We start from the raw sequence: 19,337 nt of genomic DNA, 5'->3' as shown, positions 1-19,337 counted from the left end.
CAATTACAGCTGGTGTTCGGCGGGTTATCGTGGACTTGATCTTATCTCTAACAGTAGACCAAAATCTCCAATTATTACTGGGTTTCTTTACGCGATTCCGTCTTTCTTGGTGTAGTGCTCAAATAAGAATCCTTTCTCTAATGGAAGACTTTTTTTTCAATAATCGATTTAAATAATCCGCTCTCGTCATTCTTTCGCACTGCCTTCTAAAAAAAGAATTCCTTCTGTGATTGCCGGTTGAATTTATCATCTCTTCAGTTCATACAGCTGTTAATTGTTTTTATTCTGACCCGCTAATAGCCGAAGCGCCATTTTTGTTCCAAATATAGTAACTATAGAACGGTGAAATGGCACAGTACCGACAAATTTTGGGAAGAACTAGAGGACATCATCAGCAAAAGTCCCAGAGCGTCATACAATCATTCTACTCGGGGACTTCAACGCACAGTTAGGGAAAGAGCGCAAATTTAGAGACATTGTGGGAGAATACCCAGCTCACTTACGAACAAATAGAAATGGGGAGCGTCTAGTGGGACTCTGCAAAGCTTTCAACCTGGTAATGAAGTCAACGGCCTTTAAGAAACTACCAAGGAAACAGAAGACCTGGACGTCACCCAACAACCTCTTAGGGGAATTTCAGATAGATCATGTTGCCATTGCAAGGAAAGCCCATAGAGAGATCCAGAATGTAAGAGTGTTAAGAGGAGCGAATTTGGACTCCGACCACTACCTCTCCAAAATAAAGCTGAAATTTCTACCTAGGAACACTAAAAGAACCAAGTCAGTTAAACTTACTAAGTTTGATTTAGAAAATCTTGCAACTTGCAAACAGTTTACAGAGAAATTGGAAAGAATAGAATGCAGAGATTGGGATGAATTGAGGAAAAATCTAGTAAAAGTAGCAACAGAGACTGCGCCTTTACTAAAACAGAAGAAGCATGCCTGGTGGACAGCTAGATGTGAAGAAGCGGTAATGCAGAGGCAGATGGCCTGGTTAAAGTGGAACTCACAGAAGACACAAGAAAACAGACAGAAGTTCATAGAGCAACGGAAGATAACTGCCAATATCATCAGACAAGTGAAACGGCAATTCACAAAAGACCAATTGACACAGTTGGATGATGACTTCAAGAAGAACAATACCAGAAACTTTTACAGAGGCTTTAAACGGAACGTTAGTCACTACAGTCCACCCAGTCTCCATTTCCGTGGACCAGATGGGAAGATAGCCTATAATGACACTGACAATTGCCACCTTCTCGCCAAGTACTTCGAGGATCTCCTTAATTGTGAATCACCTGATACCTTTTTTGTTTACCAAGACAACATCAAGCAACCAAACTCGCAACCACCATCCAAAGAAGAAGTAATACAAATCATCCAGTCTCTGAAAAACAACAAAGCATCCGGAGAAGATTCGATAGTAGCCGAACTATGGAAGCAGGCTGGAGACAAGACTGTAAGCAAGCTGACAGAAATTCTGCAAAACATCTGGGAGACCGAAACATTACCTAGTGACTGGACCACTGCACTGATTCATCCCTTGCACAAGAAAGGAGACTTGACTGACATCAATAATTATCGAGGAATCTCATTGGTACCAGTCACATACAAAATTTTCTCTAAAGCCTTATTAAATAGAGCCGAACCTCAACTAGACCCACAATTAGGAGAGTACCAGGCAGGATTTAGAAAAGGACGCTCTTGTACAGAACAGATACTCAATCTGCAATCAGTATTACATCAAGCAAAAATGGCCGGTAAGAAATACGTTGTCATTTTCGTCGACTTTACAAAGGCGTATGACTCGGTAGACAGACCTACTCTTATGAAGATTTTGCAGGAACTAGGACTTGATGAGAAGACCCATAACCTAATCAAACAGACTTTAAGCAACACCAGGTCACGAGTAAAGTTCAGAGGAGTCATATCAGAAAGTTTTGAAATTAAATCAGGAGTGAGACAGGGAGATGGTCTGTCCCCTCTCCTCTTTAACTGTGCCTTGGAGAAAGTAATAAGAGAGTGGCGAAAGGAGTTAGCTAGAATGGAGATTCCAAGTGGCATTTATTTGGGACATAAGCGCAATGAGCTCAATGTTGACTGTCTGGCGTATGCCGATGATCTGGCCCTGATATCTAATTCAATAGAAACTTCAGTGAAACAACTAAATGTTCTCAGACAACAAGCAGCAAAGGTTGGGCTACATGTGTCTCTCGAAAAAACACAATTCATCACGAACATCGGTGAATCTCCTTGTACGTTGCATCTGGAACAGGGAGAGATCAGGAAAACCAATAGGTTTAAGTACTTGGGAGAATGGTTGGAATCCAATCTCTCTGAAGGAACAGCTTTGTCAACTCGAGTTAACAGGCTTGAAATGGCCTACCAACTGACCAAGAATACGTATAATAAAAAGTGTCTCTCTCGTAATACTAAGATGAAGCACTACCAGACAGTCATCCGCCCTGAAGCCTTATATGCTTCAGAATGTCTAACATTCAACAGGAAGGGACTCATGGAAAAACTTGAAATCCAGGAAAGAAAGATAATGAGGAAGATACTGGGGCCAGTCAAGGAAGGGGACAGTTATAAAAGACGGCCTAACCAAGAGCTCTACAAGTACTGTGAAAGAATAACGAATGTAGCAAGGAAGAGACGCCTAGCATTCTATGGGCACGTCTACAGGATGCATCCTACCAGGTTGACCAACCGGATTCTCAGCTACTGGCAAAATAGGAAGACCAAGTCACCATGGTTGATGGAAGTGAATAAAGATCTACAGGAACTGGGAATAACAGAAGGAATCTTAAAGGATCGTACAGCACTCAGGAAGATGCTTAAACATAAGAAGTTCCAGGACAGATTATCAACAAAGAAGACTGGCGCCCTTTGGACAAAGGAGAGGAAGGAGCAACACAGCCTGAGGATGCGCAACTACTGGGCAAACATCAAAGCCCATTCCAAAATGCAATAGTTGAATGTCGTGGTCCTTAGCTGGCCTATACGAAACAAGAAGAAGAATAATAATAATTGTACCGGGAGGTGCACCCCAGCACATTCTTTCACCTCTGCGTTCCACGGATACCCTGGAACAAGTGGTAGCAGAGCGTGGTTGAATGGGTCTCAATTAAGCCCTTTTGACGGCTAAACATAGTATTCGGATCAACTCTAAGAATTTTCTCAGTCGCTGGAATTTTTTTTCCAAATTTTAAATTTTTTTTCATCATGCCTGGCCCTCGCGAACTCCTCCATCCCGGCTACTTGCGCAAAGAGGAATAAATTTATGAATTACTTATTAGGAATGTTCAATCTGGAGGCACGATTGCGGCAGATACCACCAAGCTTAAAGAATCATCAGAATTACCTATTAGTATCCCAACTTTGGGGGAAAAGAAATTGATGAGTCTCTATCCACTATCACGGATAACATCACTGAGCTAGCGTCAGTAGTAAGTTTTTCTGAAGTGAGTGATCCTTCTCCCAATCAACTTAAGAGAGTACAAGCTAGATTGTTCCATTTTTATAATAGGGTTAGGGACCTATTGTCTCTCAAGTTAAAAGAAAACCATGCTAAGGAGGCTAGTAACCTTGTTGAACACCTTTCTGAAATATCAAATAAAGTTCTTCAGTTGTTGACTGGGGCAGGTACTCCCAAAACCGACCAAGCTCCCGCGATTCTTCCAAGGGTATAGAAGGTAGAAAATCTGTGGCAACTCAACAAACTTCTGCCCCATTCGAAAACGAGTCTGATCGCCATACATCAATTCCATCTTTCTTTTTAAATAATGCTGTGTCTGAAGCTTCTCAACTCCCTAAGCCGTTACCTATTATGTCACCTGGATTTAGTAGTTTGCCTCATCCATTAGCTATGTTGCTTAGGGGAATTTCAAAGTTTTCTGTAAATTCTACAACGAAGTCATTTTATTTTTAAGATTTTTTTTTGCTGAATTTCAAGATCACGCTCTTGTGTTTTCTCTTTCTCATTCCCAAATTCTTCAAATTATTTACCCTTACTCCATAGGTGTTCTCTCGGACAAAATAGTCAAAGCAATAGCTGAACAATCTTACATAGAAGACTTCCATGCTCACCTTCTGGCGAATTTCATTCCGGCTAGGGCAATGTCCTCTCTAATACAGAAGTACTATTTCAGAGTACAGCGATTAGATGAAAATCTAGCAGATTTCATCCAAGATATTAAGTTTTACACCAGGGTATTCGCTTTTCATTTCCCTGAGGATCAAATTGTGCAGACGATTGTTGAAGGCATTTTCCCGCCCTACAGGTCGTAACTGTGTTTCGTGTCGCGTCCTCAAACTTTTTCAGAATTAGAGACTATGGCTGTCTCAGCCGAAGGAGTGCGGTATGCTGACACTTTACGAGTCGCTAAGGAGCCCCCTCAGTCTTCTAGTAACTTTCGGCCTCAACCTCGCCGAACTTTCACCACCCGCAAATGCTATGCTTGTGGGTCGACAGATCATCTACGTAACAAGTGCCCAGTAATAAAATTGAGTGGGACAAAGAATGAAGCAGGATCATCACAAGGATGTTTTAAATATGGCTCGTTTAGTCATATCGCCAAGAATTTCCCTAATGCCAATAGCACCCCCTCCTGCTCAAAGTATGGTGCAACCTCAGCGAACTCTAATAATCGAAAGTGACTAATGTCATCGGCTGAGTCGGCGTGTTCATCTTTTCCAGGCTCAGCCCCTGTTAAACCCAACGGAAGCTCGTTTAAGGATAAGGGATCTTCTAACCCATCATTTGAATGCCCAAAAGAATGCCTTAGGATTGCGGCGGGGACCCCCGCACTTGTACCTTTTCTCAAAGTTGAATTGAATAGTGAACCGGTTACTGCTCTGTTAGACTCAAGGAGTGTTTGTACCATTATTTCGGCTGAATGGTATTCTAAATTAAAGAGCATTTGTAAGTTTCCAGACTATTTTTCATCTTCTGTTCAATGCGTTTCTGCTAACTCCTCTCCCTTAGAAATTTTAGGGTTTATCTTTGCCAAATCGGATTTCTAAATTCACCTGGAAAGTTTTTAGCTAAGCACTTGTCTTGCCCCGTAATATTGGGAGCGGATTTCATGTCTTCTACTGGTCTCGTGCTCGACATTCAGAGCAAGTTGTGCATCTGCAAATTTGCTAAACATTGTAAAATTCCGTTGCTAAAATATAATTCTTTGTCATGTTCATCTGTTTCGCCTACCCAGGATGAGATGTTGTTAGACCTTAGACATCTACCTGAGGAGCAGGCTGATAGTATTCATAAGATGTGTCAGTCATTTACGGATGTATTTTCCGATACTCTTTGTGTTACTGACCTTATCGAATACAACATTGAGGTTACGGATTCGATCCCCGTTAGATTTCCGCCTTATAGGCTATCTCCACCTAAAATGAAGGCTCTTAAAGAGATCATCGACCAGATGTTAAAGGACGGTATTATTCGACCTTCTAAGTCGGCGTATTCATCGCCCATTTTTGGTGCCGAAACCCCAAGGTGGCTTCCGGCCTGTGATTGACTATAGGGCTTTAAATTGGAAGGTGGTGTTACAATCTGTGCCTCTGTCCGACCTTCACTCTTGTTGTTCATGGTTTCGGAAAGCTAAGTTCTTCACCATCTTAGACCTTAATCAGGCGTACAGCCAGATCCCTCTAGCGGAAGAATCGAAACATCTAACAGTTTATGCCACGGATTGGAACTTGTATGAGTACAAACGCATGCCTTTCGGGCTCCCCAATGGGTCTTTTCCGACATCAAATTTGAATACTTGTACCATTATCTTGATGATGTCGTATTTTCTGAGACCTTTAAAGAACACCTAGATCATCTAAAGGAAGTACTGAATCGCCTTCGTAAGGCTGGGTTGACTGTCAAGTTATCCAAGGTAGCGTTTGTTAAACCTTCTATGTCATTCCTAGGGCATATTGTGTCGCTCTATGGTGTTTCTATAGATCATTCCAGAACACAGGCCATCCGTGACTTCAAACCTCCTAAGGACGACAAAGGTATTGCCAGGTTCATAGGCATGGTGAATTTCTTCAGGAAATTTATTCCCAACTTCGCTAACAGAGCGGCGCCCTTGAACTTACTTCGTAGGAAAGGCGTCAAATTTGAGTGGGGACCTTCTCAACAAGCCGCTTTCGAAGATCTGAAATTAGCTCTTTGTAATGCCCCGGTCCTTGCTATGCCGGATTTTTCCAAGAAATTAATTGTCCAAACCGACGCCTTATCATCGGCGGTGGCTGCTGTCCTTCTTCAGGAAACTGAACCCGGGAGACGACCCATAGCTTTTGCGTCTAGGACATTATCAGCCCAAGATAATCCAAGATAATAAATATTCCATCTATGAACTTGAGGGTTTGGCAGTCTTATTTGCATTAGAGAAGTTCCGCCTCTATCTGGATCATGTCAAGTTCGAACTGGAAACTGATAACCAGGCCTTAAGTTGGGTCTTAGCTAGGACGCGTCGTACTGGTCGTATAGACCGATGGGCCATCAGGATTTCTTTCTTCCAGTTTGATAGGCATATCAGAGGATCTGAAAATGTTGTTGCGGATGGACTAACCCGCATGTTTTCTCATGACGTGGAGACCGCCGAACAGGGTGATAGTTCTTCTCTTCCCATGCCCATACCTTCGGGAATTAATGCCATTCTAACTGATGCCCCCATGTTGTTCAGGGATGTTGAAAAATATCAACGTGAAGATCCCGTGCTGGCCCCTATTATTGAGACCCTTTCTTCTGGGGAACATGTTGTCCCTTATGTATTGAGGAACGGGGTTTTGTGTTGCCCGTCGAGGCATGATCAAAAGATGAATGTCGTGGTTCCAGCTGTTCTTGTACCTACGATCTTCAAGTATTATCATGAGACACCGTTAGGGGGGCATTTAGGCATATTCAAAACTCGAGGAAAGATCCGAGATATGTTTATTTGGAAAGGTATGGACAGTGAAATTCGTGAATTGGTAAAAGTTTGTAAATCTTGCTTGCTTATTAAGCCCACCTTGTCCACTAAGCTAGGTCTATTATCTTCTCACCAAGCGTCCCGCCCTATGGAGTGCCTGTATATAGACTACATCGGACCCTTCCCCCAGTCAAAGGGGAACGCCAACAAATTCATTCTAGTGTGTGTAGATGGTTTCACTAGGTTTTCCTGGTTATTTCCGACTAAGCTGGGTACCGCTCAGTCCACCATTTCTTGTTTAAATACCATATTTGCTTCTTTTGGTCCTTGTTAAAATATAGTTTCTGATAATGCTAAAGCATTTACATCCAACTTATTCCGCAAATTCTGTTTTGATCTGTCTATATCACATGTAACTACATCGGCGTATTATCCTCAACTATCTCTGGCTGAGCGGGTCAATCGTAATCTTAGATATGCGCTAATTGCGTTCCATCATGATCATTCCAGGTGGGATACGTCCCTGCATTGGTTGGCCTTTGCTTTAAATTCGGCGGTTCATGAGTCTCATAAGTTCAGTCCAACTTCTCTGATGTTTAAATTTGTTCCTAACACGCCGCTCTCTAACCTTTGGTCACTTAATGACATTCTTCCAGAGGCAATAGATCGCGATAATATTAGGGATCTATGGAAGAAGGATAAGGCTAATCTTAAGGTTTCCCATGAAAAGGTTAGGGAAAGATATGATCGTGGACGGAGGCCCACCAATTTAGAGGTCGGATATCAAGTCATAGTTAGAAACTTTGTTCCCGCGGGCAAGTGTCACCAGATTTCACGGGCCGTGCATTATATTGGATTTTCTGCCTCCCGTTACATTATTAGTGAGCAGTCCAGCCACAGAGAGGATCTTTAGAGTACATCTCACTCAAGTCAAACCTGTATAATTAAAGAACATTTGCGACTAAAATTTAGCAGGAGTTTGAAAGTTATATTTAAAAAAATCCATTATCCGAGGCCTTCTGCCCCGATTATGTTATTAAATTTTTATATATAATTTGTATGTACGATCTTCTCCTCTGGTTTTCCTGCTTTCAATTCCTTATTGGCCTTTACCAAGCTCCCGTCTCCTGCATCTCCGCACTATTGGCACACAAGAACCTTCCACGCCACCCGCCCCTCTGCATCACCAATAAAGATCGTACTCTCAAGTCTGCAACAACACTTCTCTGTCGCCCAGATCTTACTGTTTCAGTGCCCCCTCAGCCGTTCGCCGCCATACTGCAACTGAAGTGGGGTACGGGCCCACTCCACTTCCTTGAAGGCTCCTTGTGAACTGCGCGCCTGAGTCCATCTCCCGGCAAAGGCTGAAGTGCGGTGACCCTACCGCCAACTCATCTGGGGACTGTACATATACTTCTAATCTGTGGCGACCTTCACCACGACTACCCCTTTCATAATAGCGGGAGAGGTGTATCTCAGGGTAGTTGAGGGGTCCGGTCGACCTCAACTGGGTATCGGCAGCGGCGGCAGGTCTTGCCCTCAAAACTATCAACATGTTGTTAATACTCTACAACAAAAAGGACACTCTAAAGCTGGAGTTAAACTAGTTTCTACCTAACAACTACAAAAAACTTAGACATTTTCCCCCCTTCAACAGAAAATGTTTTCTCAAAATTCTTCTGTGTCACTCCAAGGAAGGACATTTGTGGGGGGGGGGAGGTCTCTACCGGGAGGTACACCCCAGCACCTTCATTCACCTCTGCGTTCCACGGATACCCCGGAATAATAATAATAATAATCATCATAATAATCTACCTACTTCTGTCTGGACCGAGTTTGATAGCTGCAGTATCCAGTATTCGGGAGATAGAGGGTGCGAACTCCACTGTCGGCAGCCTTGAAGATGGTTTTCCACACTTTCCCCATTTTCACACTTTAATAAAGGTCACGGTCGCTTCCTTCCCACTGCTATCTCTTTCCTATCCCATCGTCTCCATAAGATCTATCTTTGTCGGTGCGACGTAAAAAAGGAAAGAAAAACTTTTGTCTGGCTTCAGAGCACAATCGTGGGATCTAGAGGCCGGAGATCTACCACTGATTCAAGGAGTGTATGTCAGACTTTGTCAGCTGTCCTGTTTTTAAATCGGGTTATAGCTTTGAAATCCCCGCTTATAGATGAACTTGAACTAAATGTCCCCTAACAAGAAATGCTTGTAAACGTTCTCAAAAACTGCATTGTCAAGGGAACGATCACTCGAAATCTGTAAATGCAGGAAATGTATTTAAGTAGAAAGTCTTTTTTTTTCTATTGGCTTTACGTCGTACCGACACAGATAGGTCTTATGACGACGGGATGGGACAGGAAATGGCTAGGAGTGGGAAGGAAGTGGTCGTGGCCTTAATTAAGGTACAGCCCCAGCGTTTGCCTGGTGTGAAAATGGGAAACCACGAAAAACCATCTTCAGGACCTCCGACAGTGGGGTTCGAACCCACTATCTCCCGAATACTGGATACTGGCCGCACTTAAGCGACTGGAGCTATCGAACTCGGTAAGTAGAAATTCTATGGCAGGCTGTGCTGTTAATAACTGTTTCTCGCAAAACAAGACGTTCAATAAAGATAATATATTATTTTCATGTAGTGATCGTAAATTGGATGTGCTTCTGAGAATCCGAGCTGTCATGGAGCTTGTAGAAAATAACTTCCTTTCTTTGACGACTTGGCATTCTCTCTACGAAGAGAAGTTATTGAACAACTAAGTCCAACAGCAGTTCTTTCCATAAAAATGATATTTCGTGAAATACCATTTCGAAGCCAGATACATGCCGGGACTGTACTGTAAAATTAAGGCTACGGCCTTTACCTTCCAACTTCAAGCCATTTGACATCCCAGCGTCACTGAAATCCTAGAGGAAGTTATTGCGACGATATTCCACTGGCTGACACTCTTAGAAACAAATTACATCACGGAACGACGAGAGTTGCTACGCTACGAATGTGACCTATGGCCAAGTAACCCTCGTTTTCGACGAACGTGGCTGGCTAAGATGGAACTGCTCCGAAACCTTCATACTGGTACTTTATACTTCCTTCATCTACTATTATATACATCATACTTCCTTGTATATATTATAAACTTCATCACCTATCATCCAACCATACTTTCGGAACAATTAAATGTCCTGTCAATAAGTTAATGTTCCATCGCACCACATTAATTCACCTTGGCTTCTGAAGCACAACTGTGGAAAGACATTTCCCTCTTATCATGAACCGTAAATGCTAGTTTATTAAATAATAATAACTAGCAAATGCACCCGTGCTTCGCTAAGGTATTCTACAATGTATACAGATATCGAAGTAAATTACTGTACATGCAGTGGATAATATTTTTTTAAAATTGCATGCCTCTTAGTGTTATCCAGAAAGAGCAGGGAGAGGTTCCCATACGTTGTTTCCAACGTAAAGGGCGAGTTGCGGAGTTGTGATGAAAACGGCAGGCTCACTTGCCTACAGCCATTCATAATCGAGTAGGAAAGTTTCCATTATAATGGAAGGCCCCATTATCTACCACGTGGTCACAATCGATTTGGGGAGTTTTCGTTACAATAGCAGGCGCCCTTTCCTACTTCCAGACATATTACAGTTGAGTTTTTATTATTATATTAGCAGGCTCCTTCTCTACTGCCAGTAAAATTGAGTTGTGCTGTTATCATTATAATGACAGGTTCCTTTTCTTAATGGCAGTACACCGAGTGGTTGAGTTTCCATTATAATAGCAAGGCCACTATGCCTAATGCCAGTCACATTTTAGATGGGTAAATTTATTTGTAATGGCGGGTACGCTTGCCTACTCCCAAACACAATCAGTCAGAGAAGTTTTGAACAAAATTGTACGCTACCTTGACTTCTATGAGTCAAATTGAGAAGGGACTTATTAATTACACTTTACTAATGCTGGTTACAAAGAGTTGGAAAAGGATCCCATTCCTACTGCCATCAAAGTCGATGTGGAGAGTAATGATTACAATACCAGACGCCCACTTGCTGAGAGTCACTATTGATGTAAAATATTAATTGTAATGGCAAAAACACCCTTTCTATATCGCTACAAATCGACTTGAATGAATATATATAGATCGCCATACGAAGTATATGCATGTTTACAATATTGCAAAACTTAATTTACAGATTAACAGTTGCTAAACGATACATCATATCGATGGACGGATTGTACTATAAGACGCCTCATTTAGCGTTCTAAATGGCTGATCTTAAATATGTTCTCCTGTTTCATCTATTTATGGGTGAAAATGAAATGGCGGATGGTTTTTAGTGCCGGGAGTGTCTAAGGACAAGTTCGGCTTCAATCAATCAATAATGATCTGCATTTAGGGCAGTCGCCCAGGTGGCAGATTCCCTATTTGTTGTTTTCCAAGCCTTTTCCTAAATGATTTCAAAGAAATTGGAAATTTATTGAACATCTCTCTTGGTAAGTTATTCCAATCCCTAACTCCCCTTCCTATAAATGAATATTTGCCCCAGTTTGTCCTCTTGAATTCCAACTTTATCTTCATATTGTGATCTTTCCTACTTTTATAAACGCCATTCAAACTTATTTGTCTACTAATGTCATTCCACGCCATCTCTCCGCTGACAGCCCGGAACATACCACTTAGTCGAGCAGCTCTTCTTCTTTCTCTCAATTCTTCCCAACCCAAACATTGCAACATTTTTGTAACGCTACTCTTTTGTCGGAAATCGCCCAGAACAAATCGAGCTGCTTTTCTTTGGATTTTTTCCAGTTCTTGAATCAGGTAATCCTGGTGAGGGTCCCATACACTGGAACCATACTCTAGTTGGGGTCTTACCAGAGACGTATATGCCCTCTCCTTTACATCCTTACTACAACCCCTAAACACCCTCATAACCATGTGCAGAGATCTGTACCCTTAATTTACAATCCCATTTATGTGATTACCCCAACGAAGATCTTTCCTTATATTAACACCTAGATACTTACAATGATCCCCAAAAGGAACTTTCACCCCATCAATGCAGTAATTAAAACTGAGAGGACTTTTCCTACTTGTAAAACTCACAACCTGACTTTTAACCCCGTTTATCAACATACCATTGCCTGCTGTCCATCTCACAACATTTTCGAGGTCACGTTGCAGTTGCTCACAATCTTGTAACTTATTTATCACTCTATAGAGAATAACATCATCCGCAAAAAGCCTTACCTCCGATTCCACTCCTTTACTCATATCATTTATATATATAAGAAAACATAAAGGTCCGATAATACTGCCTTGAGGAATTCCCCTCTTAATTATTACAGGGTCGGATAAAGCTTCACCTACTCTAATTCTCTGAGATCTATTTTCTAGAAATATAGCAACCCATTCAGTCACTCTTTTGTCTAGTCCAATTGCACTCATTTTTGCCAGTAGTCTCCCATGATCCACCCTATCAAATGCTTTAGACAGGTCAATCGCGATACAGTCCATTTGACCTCCTGAATCCAAGGTATCTGCTATATCTTGCTGGAATCCTACAAGTTGAGCTTCAGTGGAATAACCTTTCCTAAAACCGAATTGCCTTCTATCGAACCAGTTATTAATTTCACAAACATGTCTAATATAATCAGAAAGAATGCCTTCCCAAAGCTTACATACAATGCATGTCAAACTTACTGGCCTGTAATTTTCAGCTTTATGTCTATCACCCTTTCCTTTATACACAGGGGCAACTATAGCAACTCTCCATTCATCTGGTATAGCTCCTCCGACAAAACAATAATCAAATAAGTACTTCAGGTATGGTACTATATCCCAACCCATTGTCTTTAGTATATCCCCAGAAATCTGATCAATTCCAGTCGCTTTTCTAGTTTTTAACTTTTGTATCTTATTGTAAATGTCATTGTTATCATATTAAATTTTGTTACTTCTTTGGCCTTAGTCTCCTCCTCTATCTCGACATTATCCTTGTAACCAACAATCTTTACATACTGCTGACTGAATACTTCTGCCTTTTGAAGATCCTCACATACACACTCCCCTTGTTCATTAATTATTCCTGGAATGTCCTTCTTGGAACCTGTTTCTGCCTTGCTAGATGCTGGTCTTTTGATTTGACACCCGTAGGTGACCTGCGCGTCGTGATGAGGGTGGAATGATGATCAAGACGGAACCTACTCCCAGCCCCCGTGCCAGCGAAATTAATCAATTGTGGTTAAAATTCCCGACCCTGCCGGGAATCGAACCTGTGACCCCTGTGACCAAAGGCCAGCACGCTAACCACTTAGCCATGAAACCGGACTATTTATGGGTGAAACTGGGTTAAAAACGTTGAACAGGGTGAAATTTGGGTAAGGTTTCCTCACAGTGCATTACTTTTGGGTACTAATATGACAGCTATAAACATAGAATTTGGCTCCCGTATGGATACTGGCTGGGCCATGTTCGTGTAGAATTAGATGATTCTACCATTCGTATAAGTGACTCGAACTACTATTTATACGTGTAAAAAAGAGCAAAATGTAGGTATAATAGAGAAATAGAGACAGATATAACATATAAAGAATGGAGATACTACGAAACGTCGTAGGCCCAAAGTTGTAGATCACTCCAAATTTAACTGAGATTGTGGCATCCGTTTTGTGATACGACTTACCGTCTAGCCGCGAAATACCTCGAAACGATGGTCTGCACCGACATTAAACTTGCCTCAATATTTCGATATTTTTCGGGGGTAAAAAATGAAATATTTAAAGATATTGGAGGCTTTCTGTCGATTACAGGCCAAGACATATCATTTTTACAAATTTCAGTTTTCTACCTCGTCTGGCAGATTGTGCCTGAATCGTGCTTTTGGGGAGGTGGGGGGGGGGGTGGGGGCGGATAAAAATGAGTACTTTCAGGAAACTAAAGCTAACAAATATGCAGATGGTCACTATTACACTTGAAACGGAAAACTGTACGAAAATTTAGCCAAAAGGTCGATGTACAGACACAAGGTCGTTACGATTTTATTTATATGGATAGGGAATCTGCTCTACGTACAACACCTTTTGGGCTATGTCCGCTGACTTAGCCTTCAAAACAGACGTTCATGACATCTCCCTTTATTAATCCTCCTATCGAAAAAGTGCACATGAGAAAAAAAAGTTTTGGAAATGGATTTCCATCAAGGTTGGTCCATTTCCAGTCAAGTTGGTCTTGTATATATTATGGGAGAATAAAATCACTGTTTCGGTTCCCTATAGACCCCCAGTCCTTTCCGGGAATTTGACATGGTATGGACCTAAAAACTTATCTTTGGACAGGTGGATGTTAAATATGAAGTTTGGTTGAAATATCTCCAGTAGTTTTCAAGTTACAAGAAATACGCTTTACACGCACCCGCTCTTGAGTTACGTCCGGTGGGACTTGTACCGTAGGCCAGTCCGTTAATTATATCTCCGTTATTAATCCTCGTATCGAAACGATGCACACGAGAAAAAAGGTGTAGAAATTGATTTTCATTAAGGAAGGTAGATTTCCATTTTGGTTGTGTATATTTTGTGGGAGTACAAAATCACGGTTTCGGTTTCGTATAAACTCCCAGTCAGTTCAGGGATTTAGAAACAATTTTGGCCCTAAAACCTACCCAAGGACAGGTGGATTCTAAATATGAAGTTTGGTTGAAATATATCCAGTAGTTTTCAAGTTATAGGCTAACAGACACCAAAGCTAAAAATTTTGCAGATGGTCATTATTACACCTGAAACGGATAACTGTACGGAAATTCCGCCAAAATAGTCAATGTACGGACACACGCTCGTTACGATTTTATTTATATAGATAATAATAATAATAATAATAATAATAATAATAATAATAATAATAATAATAATAATAATAATAATCAAGAGATTCCTGTTTTTAAAGGAGGAGTAGATGGAAACTCCTGTAACAGCTACTGAGGAATGAACCTATTAAAATAATGTTGCATATGATAGGTATGTGAGAGTAATAAATAACAGCCTTACAAATAATAGCATACACCCTTTCAATGGGAGATCAAAGGAATTTTAAGAAAAGAAGATCCTGCATAGTTAATATATTTAGGATGAAAGTGATATTTAGAGAATATAACTGAATTTCATTTGAAAACACATATTGTCTCTGTTGATTAGGAAAGTGATTTCGACGTGGGAGACGTTGTGGGATAAAATGGAAACGTATGGATATCCAAAAGTTTTTGACCAGAACAGTTTATCGGAATATATAAGGGAAGAAATTGTTTTGTATCTTATATAAAATTTAACTGAGAAAAAATGCAGGGTATATAAGAAATATTGCTTATAGGTAAGATTATATCAACATTGGTCCCGGAAACGGTTAATTTCTGAGTCATCAGACTGTCAAATGCGATCATAGTGTCCATTAATTCGTTGACGAAAGACGAGATGGTGATATGCGATAATACGTAATGTCTTCTGTGAACTGAACAACTTTGCAGCACTTTAAAGAAGTGAATTCACAGAGCCTTCCAGACAATAAGTATCGTGCTCAGAATATTGGAGCGTGTTCAGAACTTCTTGAAATGGCAAGCTGAACCTTGTGTTCATTCAGGGGTCGGAATTTTAAACATTTAATGTAAGCAATGTCGACGGTATATGTCATTTCATTAAATTACCGTGCTGGAATTCATTAAGGCCATATTTCAAAGTCAGATACTCTATATCCATGTATTTAAATATGTTTATATTTTTCTAATAACACTTATATGTAAAATACATTTCATAGGATTGTCAAATGAAGCATCATACGCTAAATAAGTAAATAAATAAAAATCAGATAATTAGGAAATTAAGTATTTAGGGAACTATGTTCATGTAACTTATTTTTATTCTCTACGTATGAGGAACTCAATCTTAAAATTGTCGCATAATTTTGTTACGATCTGTATGTCAGTCAAGAACGTTTGTGGCCTCTTGTCAACACAGTTTTATTTGTACATAGATGAGTTCATTAGAAGACGGAAGGAAACTGTTCATCCTGAAAAGAAGCAAAATAAAGCGACAGAAAGGACATTGTTTATTTCCCCATATTTGTAGAAACAGCTTCGCTAATTACGTTGGTAGAATTGTCATAAATGTATGACTGCCTAGAAAGAGGTGTTTGCTTTGTAATTCAGTCAATCCTTATTTATTTAATAATGCATTACTTTGAGGGCAATTTTGTGGCATTTGGTATTTCAAATATAACATGAAACAGAGAATATAAATATTTTAATCATGCCTTTAAAACAGCTAGAAGGGGATACAAAACCAAAGCGTGGAAAAGTTTTTTCTCTTCGCCTGAATTAGACAATGTCACGTAATATTTGTTCCTCCCAAAAATGTTTCAATTAATATGAAGTCATACATCATTATCATATCGGAATGGTCAATACTGGTTCAAAGATCTTATAGTGGATTTCAAAAACAGATACAAATATTTCAAAATTATTTTTGAGGAGATGTCAGGGACGGAGGAAAATAAAATTGCCATTTTTATCAAACGTAAGATAGAGCATTATAACTCCACTTAATTAACGTAGTATACAACTATTTCCATGATTTATGTTCATTCTTAGTTTAGCGTCCAATGTACTTAGCTTAATTATAATTTGATTGAAAATTTACGTTTATTTTGTCGAAACAACACTGATCTTACGGCTTCTGAAGACCACTCTTAAGGACAAATGGCTGCTGTTAGGATGTTGCATTCATAAATGATATACACGTGGAAGCAGCACGCTTTCTTAGATTATTTCCGGGATGAGTAGGCACGTGGATTTCAGTGGCTCGTGTATATCTTAATGAATGGAGCTTGTTTATAACAGCAGGCGATGAGAGGTCTCGTTAAAACAAAGGTCTACACCAACCTCATTGCTCGTTTCGCGTGGACAGTTCAAACCGAATTTCCTTCTAGTTGTTGAAAAAACCGTTTTCCCTTAAGTAACCGATTGATATCTAAAAAAGACCTACACCGGGCGAGTTGGCCGTGCGTGTAGAGGCGCGCGGCTGTGAGCTTGCATCCGGGAGATAGTAGGTTCGAATCCCACTATCGGCAGCCCTGAAAATGGTTTTCCGTGGTTTCCCATTTTCACACCAGGCAAATGCTGGGGCTGTACCTTAATTAAGGCCACGGCCGCTTCCTTCCAACTCCTAGGCCTTTCCTATCCCATCGTCGCCATAAGACCTATCTGTGTCGGTGCGACGTAAAGCCCCTAGCAAAAAAAAGAAAAAAAGACCTACATTTTCTAAGTAAAGGGTACAATCATTTTAATCCATTAGAAATATAAACTCAAAAATAAAAAATAATACAAACTGTTGGGTTTTATTTCCCACTAACTACTTTACGGTTTCCAGAGACGATGAGGTGCATGCATTTCTTCTCGCAGATTTTTTATTTACATGCCAGTTAATCTACTGACAGGTGTCTGCCTTATTTGAGCACATTCAATTTCTAACGGAATGAACCGAAATCGAACCTGCCAACTTGAAATCAGAAGGCCAGTGCTCTGCCTTGAGCTTAACAGCTTGGCGGAATATAAAGATTCTGAACATTTGCTTGAGAGGATAACGTAATCATCAGCACATATTGTTAGTATGGATGATGTAGGCGTGTGTTAGGATTTGGAAGGATTTGGAATAAATCCTCGGATCAGAAACGAGATAGCAACGCCTCTGGAGAGAATTTAGGAATTACCGGTATGGTATCGTAGTAAGAATATAATATTGACGTTGAGCCTCGAAATACCGTTATGTGCAGTGTTGCCAACCCATAAATCTTTTCTCCGCCAAATTTTAGTTGAAAATTGCGCTATTTTTCGAACTGAAGCAAAACGGTATATACCAGCTGTTTTAACAGAGGAGATTAACTCAACACTCACCAGTTTCAGAACAGGAGGCCATCATATTCTTCTTCCCACACCATATGCTCTGAAGCAGATGTGCTGGGTTGAGGTCCTGTGGTTTCATATGAAGCCACATGGTACTATTCTTTTTCAAAACATATCTTGGCAGTTCACAGAAGCAAAGCTCATACGGAAATTTTCAAATTTATTTCGAAAGTTATTTTTACTTTTATTACTGTTTTCATTGTTTTTTATAAGTGCAGAGAGGAATAATATCTAATTTACATTGCACTGCCAATAGATGCACCGTCCGTGTTTGGGATCACTGTAAAACTCAACCAAATAGTTTTTTGAAGTTCAATTATTTGAGCACTCTTTACGAAATGTCTGACTGTACTTTTTAACCTTTTTTTCGTCATATTGATATACCAAAAAGAATCTGATTTCAAAAGAAACACGATATCAAACACGACACTACCCGGCTCATGAAGAGTATAGTAACGATTACAAAAATATCTGACTGAGGATGTAGGCCAGAGCTGGGCTAGAAAACGAGTGGTAGTATGCTGCATAAGTTCAATACAATTGGATTAAGTAGACTATTATACCGTAGTAAGTTCTATATTTTTTCCTCCTGGTGATGAAAGGTGATATTGTTACCGCTGACAATCGTCAATAGAAATTTGAAAATCCGTCAAAATAATCCGCTGTCCGCTAAATGTAAAATTTATCCACTGTTCTATTAAAAAATTCGCCAAATTCAGTGGAAAACCCGCTGAGTTGGCAACATTGGTTTATGTGGCAATGTCGAAGGGCGAAATACTGACCCGCAGCACATGAATCACTTACTTACTATAGAACGAAAATACGTTGATGACGTTCATGCAACACTGAACTTTAGATGACAGAACCTTTCTGGTCAGAATTCTAAGTTAAATATTGTCACATAGCGGTTTTTCTCTGGGCACTACGACGATATGCTGAGCCAACTGCGTCATGTAATAAGATATAGATTACTTTTCAGGAATGTTACTCTTTTTGCTTGCTTCCTATATGATTTTATGAGATTCGAATCCTAATGGGCTGAGAGTTGGAATTTCCACGTCAGAAACCATGTTTGGCATTAGGAAAGACATATGTTCTCAGTTACTTGGCCAAAACTCGAAACGAGGCAGGATAGTTTCAGCATTTACGTCGGATAATGAGAAGGTCTTGCAATTGACATTTTTATCATCGATAAGTAGGGTAATTATTTATTCATTGTAACCGTAATTGCCATTCTGGGCCTAATCTTTTAAATGTCAAAAATATATTTTTGTCATATTATCACTGTGAAATTTATTTACTTATTTTATGCTATTTGTAAACTTCACACCAAAACAAATAGACTATTAGTGAAGGTGAGATAGATTGGGAAGGTAATGACCATTGTCGTAATTATGAAAGACCACTGGCATTTGTGAAAATGAGAAAATACAGCAAACTATCTTCAAGGCTACCAATGGTGGTACAGGGCTGAGGCGCTGGCCT

This window comes from Anabrus simplex, chromosome 7 (genome assembly GCF_040414725.1).
Source record: "Anabrus simplex isolate iqAnaSimp1 chromosome 7, ASM4041472v1, whole genome shotgun sequence".
NCBI classification, from domain to species: domain Eukaryota; kingdom Metazoa; phylum Arthropoda; class Insecta; order Orthoptera; family Tettigoniidae; genus Anabrus; species Anabrus simplex.
The sequence above is the reverse complement of the archived record's forward strand: the minus strand, read 5'-3'. Positions refer to the sequence as shown.